Here is a 27,896-nt window from a genome sequence, read left to right as displayed (position 1 = left end):
CTCACTCCTCCCCACAGACAGGCTGTGGGGCCTCAGGCCAGTCTGCTCATCTCTCTGAGCCTCGGGCTCCCCCCCCCAACAGGAGGGATTAAAGCAGACTTCATGAGGGAAAAGATATTCTCCAAGGAGGGACTCAAGAAATGTGACTGACCTTTAGTTGGGTGAGTTTAGCTGGGTAGGTAAGGAGGAGATCCAGGCTTTCAAAATCCCTGGTTTGAAGAGGAGGGTGCTACCCCACCTACCAGGAATCCCCCATCTAACCTTGAACTCCCTGGCTGTTCAGGCTGGGGCCCTTGGGAGCTCTGGTCTGAGAGTGGACTCAGCCTTTACCAGCACCAGTGGGACCCTGATATGCTGGTTTTCCAGGTTGGCTGGGGCTCAGGGTGGGCGGAGAGGTAGGAAAATGGTCTTTAGGTGGAGAGCGGAACCCTGGGCACAGACATCCCCACCATGGCCCAGAGAGGTTGCTAACTGGCTTCGGGCCACACAGCAAGACAGGTCAGTGGGTACCAGGACCCAGGCCTCCTAGGCCCAGCTCAGGGCTCTCTGCACTGCCCCTGAGTCAACCCTTTTGGAACATGGATTGAGCACAGAAAGGAAGAATAGTGTGAACAGTCAAGACGATGCACCCCACTCCCCGGTGGTCAAGAGGCGCCAGCCATGGGCCACTAGGCCCCCAAGCCCCAAGGTGAAAACCAACCCCCTGCCGCTCCACCCTCTGCCTCACTCACTGCAGGTACTGACGGGGCACATTTGCAGAGAGGAAGCATTCAGTCGGCCTGAATGCGGAAGGAGGCTCCAGTTACAGCACCCCCTGCATAGCCTGTCCCAGGCCTGCCCGCCCCCACACTCCCCTCACCTGGTCTTTAGAGGTTCCCTGGAGCCACCTGAGCTCCGAGTGGTATGGCCTGTTCTGGGTGTTAGAGGCTGATGATGGGGCCAGGACTGCCCCGAGCCACCAATGGCTGCCCAGCTCTACAGAGAGCAGGCCACTGGAGCTCACCTGACGCCGGCCTACCCATAACCTTTGCCTCAGCCCGGAGATTAGGCTGTCCCTGGCCACTGTTCCAGGCCACCCTGGAAGCCACCTGCAGCCTGATTCGGGGGATGAGGCATGGACCGAGGCAGGCCCCTCGGCTCCCTGACTTCTCTGCAGCAACGGGGCGGGGGAGAAGGCGGACTCCTCTGGCCACGCTCGGCACTTCGCATGGCACTGCCCCAGCCCTCTAAGTACTTACCCCATTCCACAGACGGGGAAATGGAGGGTGAGAGAGGCCAAGCCACCTGCCTGCCGTCAAAGAACCGATAGGAAACTGGGCGGGGATTCAAACCCGGGTCTGCCTGAATCCAGAAGCCAAATGTTTTCCCACCACACGACTCTCCCTTTGAGTCCCTGCTGTGCGCTCTGCTAGCTGCAGTCCCTGTTTGCTGCTCCCCTCGGGCCAGGCCTCCTTTCCCGTCCAATCTGGCCCAGCCGAGGTTCTAGCCTACCTTTAGGACTCATTTCAGACGCCTGCTTTGCCACGAAGCCTCCCTGATTTCTCTCACTCTCCTCTGAGCTCCTGTTTTCTCCTCTGCCTCCTGCTCATGGCTGCCCGGCCTGCCCATGAGGAACAGAACTGGCCTGTGTCCTGACCACTCGCCTCCACCCCGCGCCCCCCCAAGGGCTCCTCCGTGGCAGGGACAACCCAACCCCTCTTCTGGCACAGATGGGACTCGGGGGCACAACTTGGGAACATCCAGTCCAACTGCTTTCTGTCACAGATGGGGAAACTGAGGCTTGAAAGAATGAGAAGCCATTTCTCACAGGACATGATTTGCAGCCGAGGATGGGGGGGAGGTGGGGGGTGGAGAGTCAACAGGTGAGTGTCCACAGTGTGGCCGGGCTGCATGACTCTATGGTAGCCTTGTCACTGGAGAGGAGTCTAGACTGAGGGCGGTGACAGTCCCCGTCCCCTCCCTAATGGTCCAGCCATACCGTGAACTCTGGGCTCCTACTGTATTATTTGTGATCACGGCAAAGGCTACCATTTCCCGGGCACTCCCTGCTCGCCAGGCACCGTCCCGGGTACTGCACGTTTACTCACTCATCTGGTCTTCACAGCAGCCCTGCGTACTCTGTTACCCCCATTTCACAGCTGAAGAAACCAAGGCACAAGAGATTAAGGGGCACACTGTGTAGTTCTCCAGGCTTTTATGGTGGAGTCAGGATTTCAGGAAAGTCTGGTTTCAGAGCCTGTGTCCTACCCAAGACTCCACAGAGCCTAAGAAAGAGGGACAGAGACACAGGCTGTTCAGGTGATCAGGCTAGAGAAAACTCAGAGGACCGGTGGGGGTGGAGCCAGACAGATGGGCAGGCTTGGTAGGCAGAGGGGCCTAGGCACCAATCTCAAAGGGGGACTAAGGCCCCCCTGGTAAGGCAGGGATGGAAAGATAGGTGCCCCCCGCCCCCGAGCTCCTCTCTCTGGGAGGATTGTGGCAGTTGGAATGCTTTGGTTCGTCTTCAGTGTGGGGGCCGAGATCCCCTTCACAAGGCGGATCCTCAAGAAACAACATATGATCCTTAAACTGCATCCTGAGGAGGGTGGGTCCACTGGACTCCATGGCTTTGGACCATGCGAGCGAGGAATACCTTCTGTTTGCCACTCCAGGCCCACTCCCCACACTGCGTGGGGCCGGGGAGGCTGATCCTCATGGGCTGCACTGGTCTCCGTGCCACTTGGCTTCTGGGTAGGTTCACCCACTGGGAAGCCCCAATGGGAGACTGGAGGAAGGAAGAGAGATAGTTGAGCCCCCCTCCCCGCCCAGGTCTCCGGGGTTGACTCCCTGTCCTGCGGGCCACAGCCCCGGTCCCCATCACTGGCCACTTCGGCCCACTTCAGTCCTGGGCGGTAACTGCTCCAGGGGCTGTGAGCTCTGAGTGTTGCCCACTGCTTTATGGGTCTGCCACACCCCTACTTCTAGCTGAGCAGCTCACCTAGGGCTGAGACACCCTCTCTGGCAGGACCAGAGCAGAGGAGACCAAGCACCACCCCGATGACCCCCTTTCTGCAGCCTTCTCCCTGAACAGCCCTTAGAGTCGCCTCTAAATACACAGGGAATGAATGAGGAAAGCAGGGCAGCTATGGGGATGCCGTTACCATTACTGAGCACCAGGCCTCCACCATGGCAGCCTGGGCCTGGCCCAGCACATGGAGTCCGCTGGAGGCACGGGCGGGACCAGGCCAGTGAAGAGAGGACCGGGAGGCAGCATTCGGCTCCAAAGGAGGACAACAGAGGACAGTTTCTGAGTGGTCACTCTACAGGAGGCACCAAGCGCTTCGTTCACTTCCCACAACAGCCCAAGAAGGACGTCCTATTTATGCATTTTCCAGAAGAGAAAATCAGTGCTCACAAAGCTGAAACGACGCACCCAGGGTCATATCGCCCATGAGTGACAAAGACGGGGCTCAAATGCAAGTTTTTTGGCCTATAAAACCCATGCTGGTAACTACCTTGAAATAATTTCACTGAACTGGCTTCCAGCAGAGGCAGCTCACTTAAATGGGGTCAATTATTGGTGAGGGCCAGACAGAGGCCTCCAATGTCTCCCCGTGACCCTCCCCTAGATGGAAAACAAAACAAAACAAAACAAAAACCCCTTCTGACATTCTTCAGTTCTCCCAGGTGGGACAGGGCCCCAAGCGGGCGGTGCAGCTGGGTGTCCAGGTTGGAAAAACAAGCAGATTCAGACAAGGCTTCATTGTTATGGAGGGCCTGGCGCTTTGGCCATTAAAACAAATCCCAGCAAAACAAAATGCTTGCTGCCTTGTCTTATCTCTCAGAGCAGGGGGGCAGGTAAGGGCTCCAAGACAGGGTGTTGATCCCTCCTCACACCTCCATCTAAGAGACCCAACGTCAGGTGGCTGGGGCAGGAGGAGCACCACTTGGGGGGGGGGTTCCAGAGTCTGACTGTGACCTTCTACTGCACACTGCTGACTCGTCAGTCAGGCATCGCGCTGGTGCTTTGTGTGTGTGGCCGCCTGCAGTCTCTATAGCCCTGCCAGAGAAAGATGATTGGTTCTCCTATTTTCAGATTGAAGATCTCGAGGCTCAGAGAAGATACCAAGCAGGGAGCAGAAGAGGGTTGGAACCCAGGCTTGTCAGACTGCAAAGTCTTCCCACTCCTCCATTTCTCCAGGCAGGGAGCTCCCGGGGAGAGCAGTGCCCCAAAGGAGGGCACAGCCTGGAAGCAATGAGCTCCTGCTCATGGGGGTGTGCAGGTATCCTCCTGAGGATGCTGAAGATCGCAGGCCACAGAGGGTGGTGGCTGATTGTCAAGCCTGGGGAGCTGACATCACCTGGGAAGCTTTAAAAACTCCTAATGCCTCGGTCTTTGGCCCAGGCAGGACTTGTCAAAGTTTCCTAAATGATTCTAGTGTGCAGCAAAATTTGAGAGCCATGGGCCCAGATGCCCTCTAGAGCCTCTCCCACCCCACAAGCTCCCCGTCTGCCTCTTGAAGAAGAGCCCATTTTACAATAAGGGGTGAGGTCATGTCAAGGCCCCACAGCCAACCACGAGCACAGGCAGCCCCAGGGACCCCTGACTTCAGGGTGTCTCAGGGGCGAACTCCTTTAAGATACTTGGGGATCCTGGCTCCTGTCAGTGGAAGAAAACTTTCTCTTTGAGCCTCTTGGGTGGGAGGGTGAGACAAATTCTTCACAGCCTTTTTTCTTTTAATAGAGTCCACTTATTTAAAAACTAAATAGCCACAGGATTAATGCTGGAAGACCGACCACCTCTACCTGTGGGTGTGCTGTGGAAGCGAGAAGATAAAACAATTCTGAGCGAGGCCTGTTTATACTTTTCTATAGATTTGTCCCAGGCCTGGGAAGAGCTGAGACTCTCAGCCCACACTTCCTCCCCACCTGCCTTCCTCGTACCCTCAAAGCAGAATGTCACAGATGGCGAGACAGCGTGTGGTGGTGGGAAGAGGGAAGCCTGTGGGGTCCAGCAGATCTGGCTTCTGCCTAAGCTCTGCTCCAGCCGGCTCCCCTGGGACAGGAGCCTCTCCTCTCTGAGTTCATTTAATTCCCAGTGCTGACTCCAAAGGGACGTGCATGGCGCCATGGTCCTTGTGTGTGTTTGCGTGCATGTGTGGTTAAAGGATACGTTCATACCCAGCTCTGGGGGCCCCACCTCCAGGAAGCCTTTCCCGACACCCTCCCCACCCAGCACTAGACAACCCCAGCCCCCGGCCTTCCCTGCCACATTCTGTCCCACGCTGTGTTGTCATTGCTCCTGTGTCCTCCCCTCCCTCCCAGGCCATTCATTCATTCATTCCACAGAGCACCTGCCCTTTCCCTGGGATTCCTTCCATAGGCCCTTCCTGATCTCTGTCAAACTCCCTGCCGGATGCTGGGGATTGAGCTAATAATAGCAGGCATCGAGTACCTGTTGCGTGCTAGGTATTTTTCTGAGTGCTTTATACTTATAGTTCATTGACTCCTCACCCCAACCTTATGCACCAGGTGCTATAATCGTCCCCATTTTACAGACAGGGACACTGTGACCCAGAGAGGTTAAATCACTTGCCCAAGTCACATGGTTAAGAAGTACGTGCACTCAGGCTGTGGTTTGAGCATGACTCTATAACACGAGCCACAAACATCGATAGGACGGGCCCTGCCCCAGGAGCTCACGCTTCACAACTTGGAAGTTTTGTATGTGTGCTTACTTGTTTAATGTCTGTACCCTACCCCCCAGGCCAAAGTCTCCAATCAAACCACATTTTGGATGTGCATGTGTGAGGCTGAGAGAGACAGACAGAGAGACCGGAAACAGACCAAATGAACACTGATTCCCTTTAAGGACGGACTCACTCTCTGCCCAGCGTCTGCTGCTACCTGTAGGACCCAGACGGCCCCTCCCAACTGGGCCCCTGCTGCTGCGAACGCCTGAGAAGAACCAGGTCCCTGGCCATCCTGGTGCCGCCCCCTGTCCTGAACTTAGCTCCAGGCCCTCCATGTCTGACAGCTTCCTGTCTACAGGGAAGGCACGGGAACCCCAGCTCTCTGACACAGACTTTTCCCCAGGTAGGAAAGTGTCCTCCTCTGGGAAGTCCTTCTGCCTCCCCGCCCCCTGGCACACCCTCCCCCCTGGTATCACTGGCTGGACTCTTCAATCCCCTTCTTTCCGAGTCACTTCCTCATGGGGTTACTAAGGGGACAGGGGAGTGGACTCAGGCTGACCGAGCAGCCCCTGTGTGCCAGGCCTGGCCGGGCGCCTCCCTTCTGTCATCGCATTTAGCAACCCCCCCAACACTGTTATTATCAGCCCCGTTTTACAGGGAAGGGACCAGAGGTACAGAGGTTGAGCAGCTCGCCCAAGGGGCTGCTTGAACTGCCTCCCCTGACCAGGGGATCGCTACTTTGTGCCAGGCGCTCAGTCAGGAGGGGAGAACCGGAGTGGCAGAGAATCTAGTCCTGACAGGCTGGCAAGGTTAACAGACCTACACAGCCTCCCTCCGCAGACCATAGCCCGTGAGTGAGGGCTGTGGATCTGCAGAGAAGGAGGCTCAGATTCCGCCTGCTTGGGAGGAGTTGTAGAAGCTTCTGGTAGGAGGCATCTTCGGGTGTGGCTAGAAGCCTCACTGCTCTACTCCCAGTGACCACCACAACAGGAAGACAGGCAAGCCTTGGCCTCCAAAGTGCTGGTGCCCAGTGAATACTTGTCACCACCTCAGAGGCCACGAAGGAAGAAGGAGCTGCCTGGCCAGCTGCCCTGCCGATGACCCCACTGTGGCCCTGCCAACCTGGCCTGACCCCATTGGCTCCCAATCACAGGGTCTTGTCGGGCCGGCTAATGACTGTGCTGCCGGCAGCCCAGGCGGCCGCCCTCCCTCAGGGAAGGCAGCAGCTAACTACAGAGCCTGCTGGCCCCGACAGTGGCCAGGCCAAAAATCACAGCTGCCTGTCACACCACACATCCTCTGGCCGGATTGCTGTCATCTCCTCCTCTACCTTCCAGAGTCACAGAGGACACTGCAGAAGGCTGCAGCTCTGGGGGCTCAGACACCACCCCACTCACCACAGACATGGGCAAACAGGACCACAGAGGGGGCCTGGTTCACCCCCAGTCACACAGCCGGGGCCTGGACACCTGGTCTTTCCCTAGCCTTGAGAAGAAGACTCATTTCCAGCCGTTTTACACGCGAAGTATGCTCTCGAGGTACTCGGGTAAAGTTGAGGAGACAGGACATCTATTCAGTGGCAGATAGGAGCTTGTCTAGCTCCGTGACCTTGAACAAGACAATGTACCTCTCTGAGCCCAGTTTCTGGGTGATAACACTGCTACCTCCCAGAGTTGTGAATGAGAGTGTCTATATAGTGCTTAGCACAGGGCCGCCTGGGTGGCTCGGTCGGTTAAGCGTCTGCCTTTGGCTCAGGTCCTGGGATCAAGTCCTGCATCAGTCTCTCTACCCAGCAGGAAGCCTGCTTCTCCCTCTGCCTGCCACTCCCCTCGCTTGTGCTCTCTCACGCGCTCTCTCTCTGACAAATAAATAAAATCCTTATAAAGTGCTTAGCACAGTGGCTCATAGTGAGTACTCAAGGGCATTAACTGCTGTTAATATCATCAGCATAGTGTTATGAATGAGTATGGAGATATTCTACTGACTGTAAAATGTGATGCAAGGGTAGGTATTATTTATTACTATTCCCGTGGAGTGTTAAAAATTCAGAGATGTGACCAGAGGGTTAGATAATCCAGGGATGTTTCTGGGGGAAACTATGACCCAAGTTGGGCCTAGAGAGACAGGGAGGTCAGGAAAGCAGCAGCAAAGGGATAGCGATGGGGCTCCACGGGATAGGGCTAGGAGATGGCGATGAGCAATAAGCCAGAGGCCCATGCAGTGGCTGTGCTGGGCAAGGCCTTGAATGCACAACAAAGGGGCCTGGTCTTCATCTTGCAAGATGAAGATGGGGACTCCATAACGCTTTCCGAAATGTGAATTCCGTCTGACATTCAAGGCCCTGGCCACCCACCCCTCTTCTCCACACCCCTCACTGAGCCCACAAACTCCAGTATGACTACCCCAGAGTGCTCCGCGCCCCTCTGCTTACTACACCATCTCATTTCCCCTGTTACTAGCCCACCCCATGTCTCATGTTCACAGTGAAGCACCCTTTCACCAAGTACCCATCATGCCATGTGCTTTACATATATGACCCATAACTACACTTATTTTACAGAGGAGGAAACAGGTCTGGCAGGATCAGTGTCTTGCTCACCGTCTCACACAGGAAGTGGCATAGCCAGGATTCCACCTTGAACCAATGTCGGGACCCCTACTCTCTCTAGCAAATCGCCTCTTGTCCCAGGCCAGACACCTTCCTCCTCGATGAAGCCTTCTGGGTTACTCCAGTCCTCAAGAGCCTCTCCCTGCCAGCCTCCACCACCCATTTGGAATCAGAGGCCCGCAGCTTGATCCTCGCTCATCTAGCTTGGTTTCCATTGTTTCCTGTGGGTCTACCTTGCCCCCACCCCCAACAGGAAAAGAGCCAGGGTTGATAATAGGTCACTTTTTTCCTGTCTTGTCCCCCTCCCCCCATATCCGAGACTTCTTATACCACTGATAGGACCCACCCACCTGCTCTGGCGGGGTTCAGAAGCTCAGCTGAGCACAGAGCAGTTTCCCCCAAGCCTGCCTCCCAGCTCACGAGGGGAGCCATAAATTATTCACTGTACCTTTGTGCCTACGGAGGCCAGACAATGGGCCACAGAGGGAAGGAGCACTAGCTCCCCCCAACCCCAGAAGCCAACAGCCCTGGGGTGAGGGGGTCAGAATCTAGAGCCCCTTACCAGGGTCTCCAAGCAGATTCTAGAGGGCTGTGGAACAGGGAAGCAGCCAGGGGAGCGTGACCCAGGACTCCCAGCTGAGCAAACCCAAGTCTGTGAGCCTGCAACCGAGCTTTCTAATCTAAGGCAAGCCTGAAAATTTCCTGGTCAAAACTCAAGCTTCCTTCCTTTATAGGGAAGGAAATAGGTATTTGGCCAAGCACTATATATTTATATCTCATTTCATCCTCATAACAACCTTGTAAAGGAGAAATTCTAATTTACAGAGAAGCCAGGGCTTTGAGGAGTGAAGTGCTCTGCCCAGCGCCACATGGTGAGTGGGAAGCGGAGCAGATTCACGCCCACCTGGTCTGTCTGACTTCGCGCGGTCTGTCTGCACTGTTTAGCCCACCCAGTTGGGAGCTAGTCGCCCCACTGCCTTGTCCATCTGGGTAACTTCCAGAGCACCTGGCATGAGTCGACTAAGTTTCTGAAGCAAACTCAAAGGCACTGGGTACGTGGCTTCATCGCTCTGAGCCTCAGTTTCCCACACGTGGTAGCCATTGGTAACAAGCCCATTCTTGGCAGACATGAAAATCTCTAGAGCACTTGACAGTTTGCCAGGTGTGGTGGCCCCATTATCTGAGCAGGTAACACACAGCCTGCCTTGACCCCATTTTACAGGTGAGGCTTGGAGCCATGGATGCATCGGAGAGGTCCCGGGTTCCTCCCCAACCCTCATTCTGCCTCGCTCCAGGTTCCAGGTTCTTTCCACCACACCATGAAATGAGATCACAGGTGTGAAATTATCTCACCAAAGAGGATCTTTGTTTAGATGCAGGGATTATTATGAGAATTTGAATCCTCACCGATGGGAGTGGGGGGAATGCCGAGCCCCTCAGTTACCTTCTCTTCTGGTGCCCCCAACCCCTCCAGCCCCTGCAACTGAGTTTCCAGCCTTCAGCTGACCTCTCTACCTTCCTCTACCTCCCAGGGGCTTTCCAAGGTTGTTTCCCCTAGACTCCAGGAAGCTGGGCACAGCAGGGATTAACTAGTCCCAGCCAAGGCCATGGGGCTCAGACCAAGGCCACACCCCCTCCCCCTCCCACCTCAGAACAAGAACCCACAGAGTTCATGCCAACCTATCTTTCACAACACCCCTCTTTTTGCATGGCCCCAGGGGGGGCAACAGAAGGAGCCCCTGCCTGGGAATCCAGACTCACAGGACTGTGCCCCCAGACCTGCAGCCCCAGCCTTGAGACCTTGAGCAAGCCCCTCCCCTCCGGGGCCAGAGGTGTCTGGCCGGTTCCCCTGCCCAGGAGAAGCTGAGGTCGGACCTTCAGTCTGGGCCAAAGGCAATAGGGCTGCTGGCTTGCCTTGGGCCCCTGCAACAACCACACAGACTCTCAAAGCAGCCTCAGAAGTGGTCACCCTGACCTCACATCAGGGGTGGGAAAGCCCCAGCCACCCACCCAGAAGATGCTAACTGGGAGTAGATACGTTGAAGGACGTTTGGGAAGGTTTTCGAAAGCATACCTCTGGCTCAACCACTTACTTACTTTAGGCCCCAGGGCAATTGGCACCCCCCACCCCCCAGCCTCCCATGGCCCATGGATAATGTGAAGGATGGGGGCTGGTGAGTGCTGAGAGGCCTCACCTCCCCAGCTCTGATGGGCTCTGACTTGGGGACCTCTAGAGTGAGTTTTCCCAACATGTAAGCAGCATCTCAGGATGCCATGGTGTCTTAGGGACCCCAGAGACTGGCACACAGGGGCAAGGGGCCAAGGCTCCCTGGTCTCAGGCCCACAAGGAGGGAAGCGGTGGAACTGGGAAGCTTCTCACTTCTGCCCTCAACTCTGGGTCACCTTTCCTGGGACGTGACTTGGCCATGGAGTGGGAGGGAAGGAGGCCAGAGGAAGCCACCTCCTGGGCCTCAGGGATCAGCTCTGGATGCCCCAGTGGCCCCACCTTGACCCCTCCCCATCACCTCCTGCCTGGCGGCTATCCACTTCCTTTCTCTCTCCCTTCTCTGCTTCTTTCCCTCTCCACCCTAACCCTCCTACCCATTCTCAACCCCAGAGTGAAAGAGCAGGGTCACTCAACCCCGCTGAGCCTCAGCTTCCCCATCTGTAAGAACCCATAACAATACACAACACCTTTTTATGTCACGGAGTTGTAGCTAGCGGTACAGGAGGGACCATTTGCGCAAGGGTGGGGCGCGGACCCGCACACAATGGGCGCTCAATAAGTGCCGGTTTTCTCCCTTCCCCCGCCCTTTCCCGCCCCCTCTCCTACCCAGCTCCAGCCCCAGCTAGTGACCGGTACACGCCCGCGGCTGGCCCCGGCGCTGCCCCGCTGGGGTCGAAGGCCGCCCTTGCCGGGCATCCGGGGCTCTCTCACCTGCAGCCCTCGGCTCTGGCCGGCCGCCGGGCCAGGGGGGAGCCCTGTGCTCCCTTCTTCGGGGCAAGCGCTGAGCCCCTCGCCTGAGGCGGCAGAAAAGGTGGCAGCTTCGGCTCGCAGCACCAGCTCGGTCCGGCTCAGTCCGACTGCCCAGCCCGCCTGGGACTCCTCACGGGGCGCTGGACCCGGGCCGGGGCTTCCTGGGCGTTCGCACGGTCCCGAGTCCGAAACACCCGGCGAAGGCAGCTGAAGCTTCAGGTCTCGGGAGCCCGAGCCTGGGGGCTTCTGCGCTCCTTTGCACTCAGTCGGGGGGCTGCTGGGCACCTGCCTTAAGCTGGGTCTCAGGCGGAGGGCTCCGACACACACTATAGAAAGGCTGGGAACAAGCCTGCAACCATGGACCCGTATGGTGGGCCAGGAGCGTCCCGCCCCGATTGGGTCGGGGGCTCAGGGCGTCCCCGCCACAACGCCCGGGATCGCGGGGCTGGGAGCGTCCCGGCGCAGAACCCCTGGCTGGGACAGGCGGGGCAGGGCAAGGCGCAGGCGAGGACGCTCGCAGCCGCGGCGGCCGGAGCCCGGCGGGGAAGTCTTCCCAGGTCCGGACTCGGCTCGCTCTGCAAAATGGGGCGGACTTCGGCGCGGCGGCTGACTCCGGAGCTCCGGGCCGCGGCTCCACTTCCTCCTCTTCCCCCCGGCTCGCTCGCGGCTCACTCAGCCCCGCGCGGCAGCCGCTGCCACCCCCGCTGCTGTCATCCCTGCGGCCCACCCCCACAGGAGCGGCAGCCGGAGCCGAGCCCAGCCGAGGCAGCGCCGCCCAGCGCCCGAGCGCCCGCCGGCGCGGCCCCGACCGAAAGGGGCGGGGTCAGCCGGCGCCCCGCCCTCGCCCGGGCCACGGGCAGGGGGCGGGCACGCCCCAGATCCCCTCCTTCGACCCCGCGAGTCGGGCAGCAGGAGCCAATGGGAGAGCGGGAAAAGAGCGGCGCTCTGCGGAACGTGTACTCTAGCCCGGGGAGGGCGGGGCAGACAGGGAAGAGGTTGCGGCTGGGGAGAGGACAATGGAGGGGTGGGGGTTTGTAAAGAGTGGAACACGGTACAGGGTCACCTGGGGACCCGGATGGTGGGAGAGGCTATGACAGCTGGTTTGTGTGGGATGGGGGCGTGGGAGCTACCGTGCGTTGGGGAGTGGGGAGTCAGGAGATAAGAACAGGGGTTGGGGTAGGAAAAGAAACAGGATGGAGGTGAGGTGGGGTTATTCGTGGGTAGTGGAGTCTCCAAGGGATAGGGGAGCTCTCCGGGGTGGTGGGACAGCGCCCTCGTAGTACTCTCCCCGCCTCCCCAGCTTCTAGGGCTCAGCGCGCGGAGGTGAACGTTGGAAGCTGTGAAATACTCAGATTTCTGGAAGCGGTGAAAAACAAGTTTTTGAAAATAAAGAGCGGACTTTACTTTCTTTTTTTAAGAGCGGATCTTCAACATTTCCCCCTTCCCAGCGCCCATCCGCGGGAGAGTCGATGTCAGTTTTTAGAAATACGAAGTCAAAAGCAGTGTGTGAAGATAGCACACACATACACGTACACACTCTTCTTGAATAATGACGTATCTGCCGTCTGCTCCAGCCCTTCCCCTCCCTTCTCCTCCCCTCCCCTTTCCCTCCCCCAGCGCCCTGGGGCAGGAGCTGTGTCTGATAATCTCCAAGAGTCCCCAGCCGACTGTACAGGGCAGGGCACAGGGCAGGCGTTGGAGATTTTTGATGTATGAATGAATGAGTGTTGATGTGCCGCTGGAGCCTTGTGAAAGCCACTAATTGGTCTGGGGAGCAAAGGAATGGAGGCTGCACAGTACAGCTTTTCTGTAAGCCTCACATCAACCTTACACAGTAGGTACCCCATTTCACTGAGGAGGACACCAAAGCACAGAGAGGCCAAGTGATGTTCCCAAGACCATATGCCAGGCACAGGATTCTATCCACTCATCACTATCACTTCCTAGGGTAGAGCTGTGTGGCTTTGACCGGGTTACTTGACCTTTCTGAGCCTCTGGTTCCTCATCTGTAAAAGGGATATAAAGATGCTGCTACTTGGCAGGGACTGGGCAGGCACCAGACTTCAAAAGGTGGAGGGAAGGTTATTCCTAGCAGAGGAGACAGCATATGCAAAGGCAGGAGTCACTCCTGGGGATCCCTGGCCTATTCTGGAGGATTCCTGGCCTATTCCGGAGGACTAGGAGAGGCTTCCAGGAGGGAGTAACAGGCAGGCTCAGGCCAGAAGGAGGGGTTAGCTAGGTTGTGGGGGGAACCTCAGGAAATGGACAGTGCTCTGGGCAGAGAAGCCAGCCTGGGCAAAACGCTGGAGGTGAGGGAGAGCATTCCTCGTTGAAGAACCCAGAGTTCAGGGTGGCTAGAGCTCCCAGGGAAGGAACAGCAGACCTGATGGGAAGAGAAGAGTCTGGTGGGGCCAGACAGGAGGGAGTTCAGACTTTCTTCTAAGGGCCAAGAACTCTCTTGGGGTCTCGCTCATGATCCCAAACCCAGCAGGGTTATTCTGAGGCCCCAGCCTGGACTCACTGGTTGTCAGAGGGGTGCCCTGGAAGTTTTTAAGCCAGGCATTGATATGGGAAAGACTTTGTAGGGAAACCAGTTAGCATGAAAACACTTACAGCCCACAGGAGGCAAATGCTCTGGGGCCTACACAGTGAAGGGTTGGAGTCCTCAATGAGGTCTGGGCCCAGAGGCTCTGCCTCATCCCCTCTTGAGAGTGCACCAGCCATAGAGTCTGGTTGGAAGAACAAGGAAGAGAGTGAGCTGGAGGCAGAGGTCCAGGCTCGGGGGAGGGGGCACCCTCTCTTAGCCAAGTCCAGGGGTTGGGGTGTGGAGGTTGGTCCCAGGAAGCTCACACCGGTGGCTGTGGTAGGACTGGAAGGAGGCTATTTTGCAAAGAAAACTTTGACTTCTTCCTCTGCTCGGAATCCTCTGTGGCTCCCAGTTGCCAGCATGATCAAGTCCTAAATCCCTAGTCTGGTGTTAGAAGCCCTCCATTATTGCTCTCTGCCAACCTCACCAGCCTTATCTCCCAATCACTTCCCTCTCCCCTTGTACTAAACTTCTCTCAGCTTTGTGCACAAGCAGGTTGCAGTCTGTCCTTTGCGTGGGGTTGCTCTTACTGTTCTCCTTGCCTGGGACCCCATATTCCTTTTCTCTCCTGAGTAATTTCTACTTCCCTGCTGGACTGAAGAGAAGGAACTTTAGGGCAAATGCCCATCTGCCCTCTTTCCTGCTATATCCTTAGAGCCTAGCACAGAGCCTGCCACATAGTAGGTACTCAGGAAGTAACTGTTGAATGAATGTCCCATCTCTCAAATCAAGTGTCTCCTTGCTGAGAAGGCTTCCTGAACTCCCCCCAGGGAGTCTGCCTCTGGTATGAGATCTCTTGGCTGGAAGGCGTGCTCATTACATATTTCATGTCTAGTTGGCCCCACTGGGCTGGGAGCACCTCTATGGCAGCGTGCCCCCACCCACCAGCAGCCAGCAGAGTGCAGAGCAGGCCCCTGGAAGACCTCAACACTGGGGAATGAATGAGGCTCTCAGAGCTCGCTCTCTGGCCGCCCCCTGGGAGAGCTTCCTAGGCGGGTCAGATGAGCAGAATGCCAGAATGAAAAGGAGCTTTCAGAACAGCCCCACCATCACCCCTGAGGCCCAGGAGAAGAGTGCCCAAGGTCACCAGGAGGTGACCAGCAAACAGTTCTCAGACACCCACATTCGCCCTCTGGCTACCCTCCCAGGGGGAGGGAGTCTCCTGAGCTGGGAGAATCGGGCCTTTTTGCCACCGGAGAGACCCACAAAGTGAGACAGATTCACGGTCATGGCAGCTTGTCTGGGAGGGTGATGGAGGGCTCGGAGACGGGCTCTGAACCTGGGTGTCGGGGACTGACAGAAGAGGCTCAGCCTCATGCCCCAGCGCTCCCTGAGCCCCCCACCCCCTTTATAGCCTTCTGACCAGAGGAGGTAGCCACCACCCTGTTGGCACCGCTCCTTTGTATTCTCATCGCAAAGATTCACTTTTATGCCTACATTTGTAGTAGGAATCTTCCATTCTTTTTCCTAAACAGGGCCACCAAATTGTATATGACTTCACACCCCATGAGCTCCGCTTCCCACAGATCCTTTTGGCGCACCCACCACAAGCAGACGCTGTCGGGGGGGCGGGGTGGGGGAGTGCCCCGGGGCCTCAGGCAGAAGCCCCACCACCCTCCTGCTGGTGGGGCTGGGAGGCTCAGCTGAACTCACAACACAGGCTGATTTCTGACCTCTCTGCCTCTGCCAGCCTGGATTCCTTGGCTGTGGAATTTCCTCCGTCCTTCAGGGGCCCTCCAAGAAGCCTGCCTGACTCCCCCAGTGGGAAGCACAGTGTGGTCCACTGAAGCAGGTGAGGTTGGACGCCTGGGCAGGAAGAGCATCCAAACCCTGGCTGGCCTTCAAGGACGGTGGGACTGGGGAAGAGTGTGTGCTGAGTGGGGAGTGGATGGGGTGCAGGAGGGGCAACAAAGTCACTTACCCACACTGGAGGCGACGTAGGATGTAGGGCACGTGGGACGTGATGCTGGGGCTGGCCCAGTCACCTCCTGTCTCTCTGCCTCAGTGTCCTCATGAGTAAGATGGAGATGAAAATGGCGACCCCTCAAAGGCCATGAGGACTAAAACGCTCAGTCAGCGAGGCCCGAGGTAGCATGGAGTTGGGGAGGGAGGGAGACACATCGGTCCCATAGTACCCAGGCGGAAAGGTCAAGAGAGCCCATGGCTGGAGAGGTAGACAGGGAGACCTGTCCCTCAGGTCTTTGTCACAGAGTTTGGCTTCTGTGCTGCCAGCAGAGGGGTGTGTTGGGAGGGTTTAGGCAGGGGACTGAGTCAGCTTGGCTTCTCAGAGCTCGCCCTGGTGACTCTTTGGAGAAGAGTGAGGCAGAGAGAGCAGCTGGGGCCTCTTCTGAGAGTCCCGATGACAAGGAGAGATGAGGGTCTGAGCTGGGTGGGTGTGGAGGGCTCAAGAACATTTAGGGGGAAAGAAGCAAGCTACTGACTGTGTCTATGTGGGATAAGGGAGAGAGAGAATTTGTGGGGTTTTGCTCTATCTTTGGGGTAAGAGGGGACCAGCCCCAGGGAGGGAATGTGGTTCACAAGGAGGCAGCAGGAAACCCCACAGGGGATGGAGCCCAGGACAGAGTCAGAGAAAAACTGATCAGAGAAGGGGAGAAGGTAGGCAGGCCTGGAGCATCAGGACTGAATCATCAGGGTCAGCAGCTGGGGACTGAGGGTGGTTCCCGGGAGAGGTGAAGGCAGGAGCAGGGGTGCATGTGGACACGGTGTGGGTGGCCTTTTCCAGGGTCGCTGGCAAAGGGGGCACACTTGGGTGGCAGCTGGGCAGGAAGCAGAGGTGGAGGCTTTGAGTTTTTGTTTTTGGAGGAGGACCTAAAGCCTAAAGCCATGTGAAGGAGAGGCGGTAGCAGTGTGCTAGAGAGACAGGGCACTGACCAGAGACTGAGGAGAGACAGCACTTCCTGCTTCCAGGTGGGGGGGGGGGGGGCCGAGAGCGGGGCCAGGGCAGATGAGGAAGATCAGGCCTGAAGCCTCAGTGAAGTAGGAGCCAAGGCAGGAGGTTGGGAGGCGTGGCCGTGGAAAGCAGAAGGGAGACAGAGGTGAGAGCCATAAATCTGTGCTGGCCTCTTTCATATGGTGGACGGATTGGGGATGGCTCCGGGAAATGTCTCTGTCGAGTAACTAAAAACTTCTACCTGGCCTCCTTCTCCTTTTATTGGATCCCTAGCTCCAGTCTTGAAAGGATGGGAAGCTTCAGGGTCCTCTCTGCCCCCAGCTCCTGTGGGCTCCCTCGCCTCCACAAGGCCTCGGCACTGGTGGGTGGGAATAACAGCGATCATTATGACTTTACTTTGCTCACAGGAGTGGGTATCTTGGCTCCCCTATTGTCACCTGCTTTATCACTGGACCATGAACTCCACGTTGGATTTCTTCTGTGTCTTCAGCAGCACACGGGGGCTCGGGTCACACCCAAAGGTGCCTAATAGCTTTAAAGGCAAAGGGATAACTTTAACGGACTGCCTCTGCTGCCCCCTGCTGTCTGATATGGGTTGGTGCAGAATAACAGAATAATAGTTCAAAGCGCTAACCCTAGAGCTCTCGCTCTCAAACTTGTGGATCTCAGGACGCTGTTTCACACCTAAAAATTATTGAGGACTCCACAGAACTTCTGTTTACATGGTTTACATTGGTATTTCCAGTATTATAAGTTAAAAACAGACATTTAAAAATATTTACGTCATTAACTCAAAATAACAATCGTATTAAATTTTAACATATTTTTATGAAAAACATTTTCCTAAACAAAACAAAAAAAACTAGTGAGAAGAGTGGCATTGTTTCATAGGTTTACAAATTTCTTTAACACTTGGCTTAATAAAGACAGCTGGATGGGCGCCTGGGTGGCTCAGTTGGTTAAGCGACTGCCTTCGGCTCAGGTCATGATCCCGGAGTCCGGGGATCAAGCCCCATATGGGGCTCCCTGCTCAGCAGGGAGTCTGCTTCTCCCTCTGACCCTCTTCCCTCTCGTGCTCTCTATCTCTCATTCTCTCTCTCTCAAATAAATAAATAAAATCTTAAAAAAAAAAGAAGACAGCTGGATTCTCCTGTTTCAGCATTCAGTCGGACACAATATATTGTTTGAAGCTTACAAAGAAAATACAGACTTATACTGATTCGTAGCTAGAAAAGAAGAGGTACTTTCATGCCCTTTTCAAATAATTGTGGATATTCTCCTTTGATACTAACCAAAATTCTACAAATTTCTTGACAGTTAGCTGCTATTAGAATTTGAAATCACATCAATGAAATTTTCTTCCTCAGTTACGGTAATATCCATTAGTCTCTTGCATTTTTTTAAGCAAGCTCTCCACCCAACTTGGGGCTCAAACTCATGACACCAAGATCAAGAGTCCCATGCTCTAGCAGCTGAGCCAGCCAGGTGCCCTTCTTTTGCTCTTTGAATATATCTTTTACCCATGCATGATTTTGTAACAGCATGCATTGGCCGTTGAGGGGGGAAAAGAAAAAGTTCACCAAGTTATCTTTCAAATACTGATAAATTTTAGCATATAATATCAAAAAATCAAATTCATTAATATCACTACAGATCTCATCAGAGAAATCTTTACATATTGAGAAGCTGTCAGGCTTACACTGGTGAACACAAGTTTTCCAAAATTCTAATTTTCACTTGAAAGCTTGAATTTTATCATTAGCAGCAAATACTGTCAGTCTACCTTGAAATGACAGGCTCACTTATTCGTTTTTGAGAAAATGCCTGCCAGATACTCAAGTCTGCATAACCATAATTTGCCTGTCAAGTTTTCTTCCAAGTAAAAATGGTGTTCCATGAAAAAGTGGCTAGTTTAGCTCACAATTCAAATAATTCAAAAAACACAAACGCTTCTCCCGCAGACAACCATGATGCTTCTGTCTACAGCAGAAGTGCTTTATGATACTTCCCATTTTGCCACACAGAATATTAAAAAGGGGGGCGCCTGGGTGGCTCAGTTGTTAAGCGTCTGCCTTCAGCTGAGGTCATGATCCCAGGGTCCTGGGATCGAGCCCCGCATCGGGCTCCCTGCTCAGAGGGGAGCCTGCTTCTCCCTTTCCCTCTGCCATTCCCTCTGCTTGTGCTCTCTGGCTCTCTATGTCTCTGTCCCAATAAATAAAATGTTTTTTTAAAAAAAGAATATTAAAAAGGTGTACATTCAAGGGTCACTATAGAATGAATTGAATACATTTTATTGTTTCATCAATAAAATAATGTTACTGCTTTCTTGAGTGGTGTTGGCAGTGTTTTACTGCGAGGGCACGGCAGCAAAGAATATGGCTATTTCTAGGACAGTTTGGCGCTCTGATGGGTATGGGGGCACCCGTGGTTGCGCTACCCTTGTTTTCCCCCATCTGTGCAACATCACCCCCGTGAAAAAGGCAAAGGATGCCTTAGGATCATTATGAAAGGAGTTTGGACCCTCTGCTCTGGGGTGTGTATTGTGTACTCGGCACTGGTCCAAGCATTTTACTTTAAAAAAAAATTGTGCTAAAATATACGTAACATAAAATTTATGTTTTCACTGTTTATCAGTGTCCAGTTTGGTGGCATGAAGTCCATTCACAATGTTGTGCAACCATCACGGCCATCCGTCTCCAGAACTTTCCTTGTCTTACAAAAGTCAGTACCCGTTAAACAATGACAGCCTAGTCCCTCATCCGCCCAGCCCCTGCCAACCACCATTCTACTTTCTGTCTTTATGAATTTGACTACTTTAGTTACCTCATATAAGTGGAACCATACAGACTGATCACTTAGCATGATGTCTTCAAGTCTCATCGATGTTGTAGCATGTGTCAGAATGTCCTTCCTTTTGAGGGCTGAATAATATTCCATTGTATGTATTTTCTCCATTCATCCATTGCTTCCACCTTTTGGCTGCTGTGCACGATGCTGCTATGAACATGGGAGTAAAAGTATCCCCCAACCAACCAACACCACAGGAAAGGCGATACTAACTGTGGCTTCCTATAATGACTCAAATCAAGGAAACTTTGCAGACCACGCCAGACCTGAGGCTGGCACAGGAACATGCAAAATGGAACCAGGCCCCATCTTCCGCCCTGGAGGAGTGTCCGGTTTAGTGGGGGGGAGACAGATGTGCCACATCACAGTAAGAACTTCACCAAAGAAAATTTCATAAACTCAAAATGCCACCTTCTACTTTCCACAGAGTTCTCTTCTGATTCAGTTTTTGTAACTGAACAAGTTTCAGCACAAAGGGGAATTCAATGGAAGGATATGGGGGAGTCCCCCAACCTCGAAGGGCGGGGTGCAGTCAGGCCTCAGGATGACGCAGAAACAGGGCCATCAAACAGGTCCCAAATTAATATTATGGTCCATCTCCCCAAAGAGAAACTGAGTTATCTATCTCGGTCCTAGGTCCAAAGTTCCTGGAAAGAAGGCATGTGGCCTAGATTGACTATGTCCTCATTCCTCCTCGTGGAGGTTGAGAGCAAAGGACTGTGGTATCTATGTTTGCAAATGTGGATGGAGGGGGCAGAGGCAATTCTCGGAAACAAGGTGCTTGGCAGACCATCTGCCCAATTTGTCCCATACTGATCAGCACACAAACGTGGGTTCTGTTCGTCACAATGATGTTTACTGATAATATTTTGAACTTTTCTTGTTTTACTACACAATTCTATATGCATAGCGTTGATAAGATTCACACACTGTGACTTCTAACGTGACCTTTTGTGATATGACTTCTCTTACCTTGGTGCGTTGGTCAGCTACTGCTACAATAAAGCCGCATAACAAACAACTAAAAATCTGAGTGGCTTGTAAGCAATATTCCTCTGTCCTGCTCACGGTCTGCATGTAGGCTGGGATGGAGGGAAGGCTTCAGGCTGTCTTTCAGGCTCAGGTCTGCTCCACGTGCCTCTCACTCTGGGATCACCGGCTACCCTGAGCATGCTTTCCTCAAGCTGGATGACAGAAAGTCCCAGGGTGCGAGTGGAAACACATGATGCCTCTTAAGGCCTGGGCTCAGAACAATCACCCAGTCCCTTCTGGCCACATTCCACTGGCCAAAGCAAGTCACACGACCAAGCCAATCTCAACAGAGCAACGAAGTACGCTCTACCCTCAGTGGACCATGGCAACGGTCGAAGGAAGAATGGAGAACAAATGATATGGCTTACTACACTTGGTCTTGGTTTCTTCAACTGTAAACATCAAAGTTTGCAAATGGTCCGTCAGTCTTATGGGTGCTAGTGTCCCCTGCCAAGAGATCCCATGCTTCATTCCACTCTGCGCCGTAGGCTCTCTTGAAGGGAGATCCGAGTGGCCAGCTTCCATGATCTGATTGAGGCTTGAAGTTGCAAGGAATTTAGGAGAAGCTCAGCTCAGCAGCTGGCATGCTTGACATATGAGGAAACCGAGACTTGGTGAGGGGTAGTGCTTTGCCCAAAGCCACCCAGCCGAGAAACCAGCATGCAAACCCGGGTAGCCCCGACGCCCGCATCTGGCTGCCTCGAAGTCTCTGCTGGGCTTAGAGGAGAGTTGGGCAGAGAGTGGCCAGGTAGGACTCGGGCAGGGCTCAGGCGTCCCCTCCTCACAGGAGTCTTTCGTGGGTAGGCTCTCCTCTGGGCTGCCACAGGCTTCCCTCTGGGGGTTCCCTCTGTCCTCTCATTTACCACCTGCCTCTGTGACTGTCAGCGTATGTGTCTGCTTCTACCAGGCCACACGCCCCCCAGCCCCCAGCACGGGACCTGGTACATCTTGGTCCTCACAACAATGCTCATTGTTGCCCCCATTCTAGTGCCCTCTCTGGGCAGCCCCGCCCTCCTGAGCCCGGAAAGCAATTCCTTCACGTAGTCATTGCTCCTTGCCTTTCTTCCTTCCTTCAGTACATTCATATTGAGCGATTACTTTGTGCTCAGCATTGTTCTAGTGCTGGGGGTACAGCAGGGAAAGATCTCTGCGACCGTGAAATTTACTTTCTAGTGGAGGGAGGTAGACAATAAGCAAGGAAAAAAAAAAAAAGAATGGGCTATCTGATGAGATATGTGCTGTGGAGAAAAGAAAGAAAACCATAGACAGAGGAGAACATGGAAGGTCAGCAGGGGAGTTATCCTCTTGAATGGAGTGGTCCGGGAAGGTGGCATTTGAGTAAAAAGACCTGAAGCGGAACACAGGTGCAAAGCCCCTGAGGTGGGGCACACCTGGAATGTTCAAGCCAGGAGGCCAGTGTGGCTTGAAAGAAAGGGGTGATGGAAGGGGTGGGGCGGGGCGGGGCGGGGGAGAAAGGTCGGTCCAGGAGGTCACAGAGATCAGAGCATGGAGGGCCTAGAGCCTACGGTAAGGAATTTAACTCTCGCTCCAGTTGAACTGGGAAGGCACAGCAGAGTTCCAAGCAGGAGGGCATCAGAGTTTGCCTCATGAGTTAAACAGACCAAGGTGAGCAGGGTCGAAGCAGATGCGACAATCAAAGGAGAGGTGGCTCGGGGGAGGCCGCCGCAGGGAGGTGTGAGGGGGAGTCGCATTCTGGGATGTCTGTGGGAAGGGAGCCACAGGACTTCCTGATGAACTGAATATAGGTGGTGAGAGAGAGCAGTCGAGGGTGGTCCCGCGTGCTTGGCCTGAGCATCTAGAAGGATGGCGCGGCCCTGGTCTGTCTCGAGGAAGGTGACAGGAGCAGTAGGTTTGGAGCTGCAGAGCAGAATTCAGGGCTGGATGTGCTAATTCTCAGACATCTCTTAGACATCCAAGTGGAGATGGTGGGCACACAGTTGGAGATACTCATCCGGAGTCTGGGAGAGGTCCAGAAAAGTGGGAGTCAGGGCATGGAAAAGGTATTTAAAGCTCACGGTTGGATGAGACCAACAAGGAAATGGTGGCTGCCGTAGAGAGGGCCGAGGACCGAGCCCCAGGCTCCCATGTCAGGAGAAGAGGAGGAACGAGCAACAGAGACAGAAAGGGGGCGTCTGGGAGAAGAGGAGGGGGGACCCCGAGGGTGTGTGGGGTCCCGGGACTTAAGAGCGAAAAGGGTCCCCGAAGAGGGCCGGGAAGCCGTGTTGAGCTAGTCACCCACTGGGTCCACATCACGGAGGTCACGGCGACCTTGGAAGGACCTTCGGTGGAGTGATGGGAGAAACACTGGGTAGGGAGGCGGTAAGAAACAACAGGAGGGTGCCTGGGTGGCTCAGTTGGTTGAGCGACTGCTTTCGGCCCAGGTTGTGATCCTGGAGTCCCGGGATCGAGTCCCGCATGGGGCTCCCTGCTCCGCGGGGAGTCTGCTTCTCCCTCTGACCCTCTTCCCTCTCGTGCTCTCTATCTCTCATTCTCTTTAAAAAAAAAAAAAAAAGAAAGAAACAACAGGAGGCTGGGACTGGAGACAGAGGTCCGCACCGTTCCTCTGAGGGGTTCTGCTGTGGGAGAAAGGGAAGACAAAGCACAAGGAGGGAAACAGAGAGGGCCTTCAGGAGCTAGAACTAGAACGTGTGTATGCCCGAGGGAAGGATCGGGAGGACCCTACTCGCCTCGGTCTATTTAACTCATGAGGCAAACACTGACGCCCAACTGCTTTGAACTCTGCGGTGCCTTCCCAGTTCAACTGGGAGAGAGCCGACTGCCTGGGAGGAGGGGCTGGCTTGAGCCGGAGGAGGGCAGTATTACCCACAAGATGCCAGGAGGGAGCCTGTGGGGAGTCCTTTCTGTTTTCTTTCATTCTCGCAGTGACTCAGGAGGCAAGACCATCAGCTGGGATGCGGGCAGGGAAAGGGTCTCGGAGACAGGAGGGCAGAGGAGAAGCCACGCAGCCGTTGCCTGGGAAGGCACGAAAGGAGGCCCTGGTATGTGTGCCTGGAAACTTGCAGGACCCTGGGTTGAGCAGACATGCATTAAGCATCAGGCAGCCCGGAGGGCCCAGAGCCCAGGTGCCTGCCCCAGAGCACCAATCTCTTCTGGCCCCGGTTGGTGGGCCAGGCAATGCAGCGTGGGCAGACGTGCAACGTGGGGACTTAACAGCATGCTGCAGATCAGGGTCCAGGAGAAGGAATGCGCCCAGCACACCTCAAGCTTCCAAGACTGGATTTACATCTTTAGGCAAGCTCCCCTGCCCCCATATCCAAACTGCGCGTGTGGGGAGCGGGCCCTTGCTTTGGGGTGGTCTTACAAGGTCCCCTATGCCACTGAGCCTAATGTACCCATAAAGCAGATACTATCCCTGTCATGTCCTTAGGAAAAAGACCCCCATCTCCTGGGCAAGAGCCAGTGTTGGGCTGCCCTGTCTGGTTTAATTGTCCTTGTATTTTTGGGTCTGTTTTTTGGCAGAGGCTGCTTTTCCTAGATGACTTAACATCTGTTAGCTTGCTTCTAAAATAAAACCGGACAAATCTGACTCCAATGTGTTCTCTTCCTCTGTGGCGGCCATCAGTAAAGGCCTGGCTGTCAGGGGCCCCGCCCGCTGCCTTTCCACCCTGATCTCAGGCTACTTGGGTGGACTCTGGTGTCCTGCCTGGCGTTGGTCAAGCCCTTTCCCCTGACTGGAGCATCTCCTGCCTCCAGCTTCTGGCCTGGCTCCTGAGGGCTCCTCGCCACCCAGAACCCCTCTGCTGAGCTCCCGGGGTGCTGGCCTTCAGATGTGGGGTGGTACAGGCTGAGCCTTGTGGTATCCAGGGATGTCCCTGCCTCTTATGCCCCAGCTAATCCCAGCTCAGTTTCTCCTCCTTACGTGTCCCATCGAAGCACCCAGGACGCCTGGCTAGCTCGGGAGCCTGAGCCATAAGCTTTCTCAGGCTGGGGACAAGGAGCTCACATTTGCTGAATCCTGATGTATGTCAGGCACTATACCAGGTACAGGTGGCCGGCCCTTCAGCTAGTTCCCCTTCTGTGCCCTCCTTCTTCCACTATAATACTACTCCTGATTTTTACTGGGGCTGTGGCCCCTTGGAATAAAAGTACATTTCACAGACTCTCTTGCTGTGGCCCTGGGACTGAAGTTAGGACCAATGGAATGTAAGCGGAATTGCTGTGTACAATTTCTGGGAAGTTACCCTTAAAGGGAGTGACGTGCCCTTCTTTAGTGCTTCTCTCATCTGCTGCCTGGAACATGGACATGATGGCTGGGGCTCTAGCTGCCATCTTGGTCTTTGAAGACAAGGGCCATACCCTAGGGTTGGAGGAGCCAGGAGCTAGAAGGAGCCTGAATGCCCAAGCACTTAATGAAGCAGAGCCTCCCCACCACGCTTGAACCATTTATTTCTAGACTTGCATCTGAGAGAGAAACAAACTCCTCTTTAAGCAGGAACAATTCGGGGGATCTGTTGCTCACAGTTGAACCTAATCCTGCAATGACGCCTGCCTTTTGCCAGGTTATCTCATTTTCATCTTCACAAGAGCCCCACCGAGTGGATGTTACCCACCTCATTGTAGAGAAGAGGGAAGGAGTCTCAGGGATGTTTTTTAGGCAAGTGGCCTAAGGCCACCCAGCCAGTGTAAGGCTGAAGTGGGTGCAAGCCCCATTTGTTCTGACTGCTGGCCCCCCTCTCTCCACCAGCCCCTGGGGCCACAGACAGGCCGACCTACCTGCGTGCGCTAACACCACCTGGCCTCCCAAGAGCACTTCATCCAGGGCCCAGAAGCAGCTAATGAGACGAAGCCTTTAATGTTGCAGGGTGACAACTGATTCCTAGACAGTTTTAGCCCTGGAAGCCCCACATCCCTCAGTCATGGGCAAACCCGGACAGGTGGCCACACAGAACTATGGCCCAGCCAGCCCCCATCGCTGCCCTGTGAGCACCCAGGCCCTGAGCCATTACAACCTGCCCGTTTCCAGGGATGTGTTTTCTTCCTTCCGGGAGCCCTGGGATCTTCCTGAGCTGGGGCCTTGGCTGTCAGCCCCTGGGATCTGTTTAAGGGCTGGAGCAGGGCTTAAGGGATTAAGGAAATGAGGTTCATCAACGCTGGCAAGAAGTGACAGGTCCATTTACATCTTGACTTGACCTTGCACTGGCCTCAGAAGTCAGCAGCTCCCACACCTGTCTTGACCCTTCTATATCCCCTGACTCTCTGCATATCCTGTGACCCCCAAGAAAGCACAGAGTCCTAGTGTGGTGGGGTCTGAGGCCATCAGTCTGACCTAAGGGGGCCCACCCATCCCTGCCCCCGTCCAGGTGCCTATCAAGCATGGCTGAGCCCCAACTCAGCACAAGGGGCCCCGCACTCAGGAGGACTTGGGTCAAATCCCAGCTCTCCTGCCTTCAAGCCAGTGGTTTCACCTTCTGAGCCTCAGTTTTCTCATCTGTACAACAGGGATAACAGTACCTGCCACATAAGACTCTACCAGGATTAAGGTGATAATGTACCACGAAGCTCGCCCCAGGGCCTGGTACAGAGTTAGCACTCAGTGGAGGCTGTCATCATTGCTGTTCCTGCTTTAGTACTTCTTTGTGTCCCGCAGCCTTTGTGCTGGATAACAGGGACCCAGTGACAAACCAGAAGCCATCCAGGGATTCTTCAAGAAACTCAAAATCTGATGGGGAGACATGACACAAGACATTTCAAAAAATGCAGGAACTAGAACAGTTCTTGTAGGAGGAGAGAACAAGGTACGGTGGGAGCACGAGGGAGGAGAGTCTCAGTGTGCTCCATGGGGCAATCAGGGAGGTCATCCTGGAGGAGGCAGAGTTTGTGTGGAGGCCTGCAGAGGAGCAAGTTTTTGCCAGGCAAATCCAGGTGATGAAGGAGCCTCTGGCAACTCTCTGAGTCAGGGGTTCTCTAGTCATGTGACAGGGTGGGGTGGGAATAAGGCTCGTCCTACTGCTTGTGTCTCACCAGGGGCTCTAAAAGCTGTGGACAAGAGGGCCCCAGCACCCAGAGTCCTAAATGGAGTGTCAGCCCATCCTGCAGGCCCAGCAGAGGGAGTGCTCCCAGACCTGTCCTGCCAGCCTCCAGCCATCACCCACCCGTGGTACAGGGGCTGTTTAAGAGAGAGTTGTCATTCTGCTCTGCTTCTCTTCCCTCCTTTAAGCCAAGTGAGGAGGGCTTCCAGAGCACTGTTCAGAGAGCTTGACCTATGAGCCTCACTCCGGGAGACACTGGGACCAGAAGGGCTCTCACACACTGCACAGTCTAACAGCAAGGGGCTGTGTGTGTGGCAGCAGAGCCGGGGCGGGGGGGGGGGGGGGGGGGCTTGCTGGGAACGGCCCACTGCCTGGGTAGACCAGACAGAGGATGCCTGATTTTCCAGGGGAAAATGAGGGCCTGCCTGCCTAAGCTGGTGTCCCGCTGCCTGAGGACCAATTTGGGGGTGGTGAGGAGATCCCAACAGAGTGGGGACAGCTGGAGACTGACAGGGAAGTGGCAAACCAGAGGAGGCCCTGCTTTATCAGGGGAAATCTAGGTGAGAGGTCCCCAGAGGAGGAGTTTTCCTGAAAAATCTCCAGGAGAATCCCATGAGTTAAGATAACTTGGGACATCCACCATGGCCAGAGGGTCCCCAGGCCAGGTTACAATCGTGTCAGGCAAGGAGGGCCTTTTCTGCCCTCTCTCCCACTCTGCACTCCACTCTAGAGGGGCCATAGGGAGCCAGAGATGACCATGGAGGGAGAGCAGCATGCTCTCCAGGTTTCCAGTTTCAAGCCTAGCCTGAAAGAAGGGTCTCAATTCTAGACTGGAAAGATTTTGGTGTTTTAATATTACTTTGAACTGTGTTGAAAAAAATAAACGTGCGCGGGGCACCTGAGTGGCTCAGTCAGTTGCGTGTCTGACTCTTGATTTTGGCTCAGGTCACAGTCTTGGGGTTGTGGGATCAAGCCCCGTGACAGGCTCTGCACTGGGTGTGGAGCCTGCTTAAGATTCCCTCTCTCCCTCTCCTTCTGCCTTGCCAAAGAAAAAATTAATAAATACACATGTGGATGATGTACCTAAAATTAGGCAGGTTAGTAAAATAAACCCCCATCACGCACAGTCCCTCTGCAGCGATAATCAGGTCATGTCAATCTTGTTTCTTCTCTGCTTCCGGCCCACTCCCTCTAGTGTAATTTTGAATCAGATCTACAAGAAAGAGTAGAACAACTTCCTGCTTGCCTCTG

General features: G+C 54.7%; 1 protein-coding gene and 1 long non-coding RNA gene across 4 annotated transcripts in view; one reads left to right on the top strand and one right to left on the bottom strand.

Annotated features, from left to right (window-relative positions):
• GDPD5 (glycerophosphodiester phosphodiesterase domain containing 5) overlaps window positions 1–12,046 on the bottom strand; it is an 83,400-nt gene extending 71,354 nt beyond the window's left edge. For all 3 annotated transcript variants that reach the window (XM_027581176.2, XM_027581179.2, XM_027581177.2), the window contains exon 1: window positions 11,219–12,046. The gene's annotated coding sequence lies outside the window, so the exon portion shown is untranslated. The remainder of the gene's footprint in view (window positions 1–11,218) is intronic.
• A 9,639-nt stretch (window positions 12,047–21,685) lies between these two features.
• Window positions 21,686–24,180, top strand: LOC113915308. The gene is made up of 3 exons (XR_003517617.2): window positions 21,686–21,918; window positions 23,539–23,654; window positions 23,788–24,180. It is a non-coding gene; the product is annotated as an uncharacterized LOC113915308 (long non-coding RNA).
• Window positions 24,181–27,896: the final 3,716 nt, after the last annotated feature.

This window comes from Zalophus californianus, chromosome 11 (assembly GCF_009762305.2).
Source record: "Zalophus californianus isolate mZalCal1 chromosome 11, mZalCal1.pri.v2, whole genome shotgun sequence".
Lineage (NCBI taxonomy): Eukaryota > Metazoa > Chordata > Mammalia > Carnivora > Otariidae > Zalophus > Zalophus californianus.
Note: the sequence above shows the minus strand (reverse complement) of the source record. Positions and strands in the feature narration are given on the sequence as shown.